This window comes from Sciurus carolinensis, chromosome 2, assembly GCF_902686445.1.
Source record: "Sciurus carolinensis chromosome 2, mSciCar1.2, whole genome shotgun sequence".
In the NCBI taxonomy this organism is placed as follows: Eukaryota; Metazoa; Chordata; class Mammalia; order Rodentia; family Sciuridae; genus Sciurus; species Sciurus carolinensis.
The window spans coordinates 122,741,795-122,745,245 of record NC_062214.1 but is presented as its reverse complement, the minus strand read 5'-3'; the positions used below and the strand labels follow the sequence as shown (position 1 = coordinate 122,745,245).

At 45.8% G+C, this 3,451-nt stretch overlaps 2 non-coding genes across 2 annotated transcripts; one reads left to right on the top strand and one right to left on the bottom strand.

Annotated features, from left to right (window-relative positions):
• Positions 1 to 1,076: 1,076 nt before the first annotated feature.
• Positions 1,077 to 1,158, bottom strand: Trnal-aag (transfer RNA leucine (anticodon AAG)). Its single transcript has one exon. It is a non-coding gene; the product is annotated as a tRNA-Leu (tRNA).
• A 697-nt stretch (positions 1,159 to 1,855) lies between these two features.
• Positions 1,856 to 1,927, top strand: Trnap-agg (transfer RNA proline (anticodon AGG)). The gene has a single exon. It is a non-coding gene; the product is annotated as a tRNA-Pro (tRNA).
• Positions 1,928 to 3,451: the final 1,524 nt, after the last annotated feature.

Below are 3,451 nucleotides of genomic sequence, written 5' to 3'. Positions count from 1 at the left end.
CAGGTGGGGGGACACACCTGGATAGTAAAGAACTCCTATGGCCATGAAAATCTGCAGTGCCCATACAAGGGACAGCAGTCCAAACCCCATCATGCATAAGCAGATGGAGCTGAATATTATTATGTACCATTATTTCATGTTTTTCTTTCGCTTTCCCTACTAGGACAAAGCCCCCAAAGGGCAAACATTTTGTGCTTACTTCTGTACTCTCAGCACTTAGCAATATGTATGATTTGTGGCAGGTGGTTAATAATGACTGGAGTAATATTTCTAGAGTTCCAGCCGCACCTGCTGGTCTCCAAAGCCACAATTAAATAGGATTTATTTCTGTAGATTCAGATTGGAATCTCCTCAAAAAATAGGGGCCATAGTCTTGGGCTTACATTAAAAAGGGAATGCCTAACCTGATCTTCCTCACCTCTCCAGACTCAGTTCTAAGAGCATCTTACATGATTTACTAGTTTTCATATTAGAGGGATATGCTATTCTCTCCATTTCACAAAGGAGGAGATGAAGCCTAAGGTCACACAGGCAGTAATGTGCACTGGAACCCAGGCATGCTAACAGTACAGTCACGGTCCCCTTGCCTTCTTCCCCACACCACCACACTGCCTTCCCAGTACTGCATTTATTTTCTGACGTCCTACATGTTTCAAGTCCATTTTGAAATTGTGGGGTTTACTTTTCCAGTTTGTCCTGTGAGCTTCCCTTTTGGACAGGCGTTATATTTTATTCATCTTTGTGTACTCTTCAACAATTAGGACAAGTTAATTACAGGACAAGGGCTTAAAATATACTCTTCGGCTGAGCCAAGAAATGCAAAGCAAAGCTTACAAGTTTATGATGTTAAAACTTAACGCTTTGCCTGTAGAACACAATGGTTTCTCAAAGACAACCTGCGAGGATGCTACTGTTTTTAAGTACCGGGCATTATGAAAAACTGAGAGATATGACCAAAAGAGTGCATCTAGCTTTCTAACAACCTGAGACAAGCAGTTGGACATCAGAGACAGGAAAAGAATGGTCGCGTTTAAAAGTGTCAACGCCATTGCCACTGTGTCAGGAGCAAAACTTCATGGCAGCGGTGGGATTCGAACCCACGCCCCCGAAGAGACTGGAGCCTTAATCCAGCGCCTTAGACCGCTCGGCCACGCTACCCCTTGCCTATGGAGCTGAAGTATATTCTCTACCATTTTCTTTTGCCCCTCGCTCGCCACCTCATGCTACACGTTTATAGTTTCATTGGATTCTTTGTATCATTGCTTCTCCTTTTCCGTCTGGTTTGTTTAGCTTTCGTTCTCCTTTTAAGCCACGGTACTCGAGGTTGGTGGAAAGAACCGTACTACAAGTTTTGGAAGGCATTAGGAGGGAGGGAAGTCCACTTCGGTCTAGCCTGCAGCAGCGCTGCCTGGCCGAGCACAGGCCGGGTGCCTGACTGGGCGCGGGCCAGGGCAGCCTCCCCAGCCTCGGGCGCTGGGTGCACTGCACCGCGCGCCACAGCCTCGCCACGCCGGCGGGCCACGCGCTGGGTGCGGGTCAAGGGAATCCTCCGGCCGCTGAATCCATGGGACCGACCCTGATTTCTTCCCCCGGTTTCTGCAGCATCTCTGGCCCATTTGGAATAAAAAAAAATATGCAGCAGAATTGTTCTCGCTGATGACTAAACATTCTTCCTAAAAACAATCGAATTTCGGGACCTCGCCTTCCGGAAATTGGGCGAGAAAGACGGCAGTTACTTGCTCATCCACTAGGCGTCACCCCAAACCCATAATTATTAAGAACTCCTGCAACCAACTGTGGATGTGGCCAAAACTTTCCTTATTGAAGTTATAAAATGGAGAAAAACCATTCGAGTGGCTCGTTGGTCTAGGGGTATGATTCTCGCTTAGGGTGCGAGAGGTCCCGGGTTCAAATCCCGGACGAGCCCAATCTTTTCCTCCCGTGTGCATCACCTCCCCACTACATCCACGAATCTGTTGATATTAAACACCATCACACAGTCCACACCGTCACGCACAGTGGGAACCGTCTATACTTATTACTGAATGAACATCATTTTATGCTCCCGTATTTCAGATACATACACTTTAGACAAATGTACTTTGTCATGTGTTAAATCAAGAGGATAAAACCTCAGATGCCGCCAGGCATCACTTCTTTACTATTTCTTCTAATTATCATTACCCCAAATCAGTCATCATTACTGTCTTGCAGATTTTTTAATTATCCAGAAATTGTTCACTCGAGACTTAGAGGTACTTTTTTTGAGGTCGAGGGGAGGTTACCGGGGATTGAACTCAGGGGCACTCGACCCCGGAGCCACATCTCCAGCCCTATTTTGCATATTTTATTTAGAGACAGGGTCTCACTGAGTTGCTTAGCGCTCGGCACTGCAGACGCTGGCTTTGAACTCGCCATCCTCCTGCCTCCCGAGCTGCTGGGATTACAGGCGGGCGCCGACGCGCCGGGTAGAGATGCTTATTTTATTTTAAGAGTTTAACATAATCCTCCACGGTTAGTACAAGGGTGCATCTTTGGATGCTGCGACCTACGAGGGGCAGCAAATGTGGTGAGGTGTTTGGTCACATAAAGCTTGGGTTCCCTCTCAAATTCAGGCCATTTTGTGTGGTGGTGATGGTGGTGGGGTTGAAGGAGTCTAGAGTGGTGTACCCCTTGGGAATGGACTTTGCAACAGGGATTTTCGAGTTTTATTAGACTGACTTGTGGAACTTTTTAAACTTTTCACTCCTGAGTCCAACTCCATAACAATTAAATTGGATTTTTGATGACAGGGCCCTGGGTGTGGTAATTTCTAAGTGCCATCCCAATGTACTTAGAGTTGCCCTGGGAGCTACAGACTCTACCAAAATGTTTTATAGTCCCTGCTGGAGACCATGCCCTGTATCCTAGTAGCTCTAGCCACACTGTGCCCCATTTTACCCTCCTCAGACTCACCCCTTACACTGGTACCTTGTCTTCCTTGGTTAAGTTTACTTCCTTATCCATCTATGCCACACATAGTAGTGATCCTCCTACTTCCCCAAGTCACAGAAATGAACTGCATTAAGAGCAAGCAGGAAACTCAAAGAGAGAAAAGAAGCAATACTGTGGTTCGGCCTTTTTATTGGAGGGGACTACATGAATATTTGGAGTAGGCCTTCATTCCCTATACAATCTCACCTCTGATCATACTCCTCAGCCCCATTTCCTCCCTCCCTCCCTGCTGCATATACAATATTCACTGCCTACTCTGCAGCCAGATGTATCCTTACTTCTTAACTTATGAGCAATGACTCGAAGTTCCTTTTTAACACTCCCTTCTAACAATACTGCTAAGCATTTAACTTCTGATAACTCTTCAGCTATTTGAAAAAATCATGAAATAAATAATTTTGGAATCATCCTTTACTCTTCTCTCTTACATCCTGCATCTCCATTTCATTCAGTATAA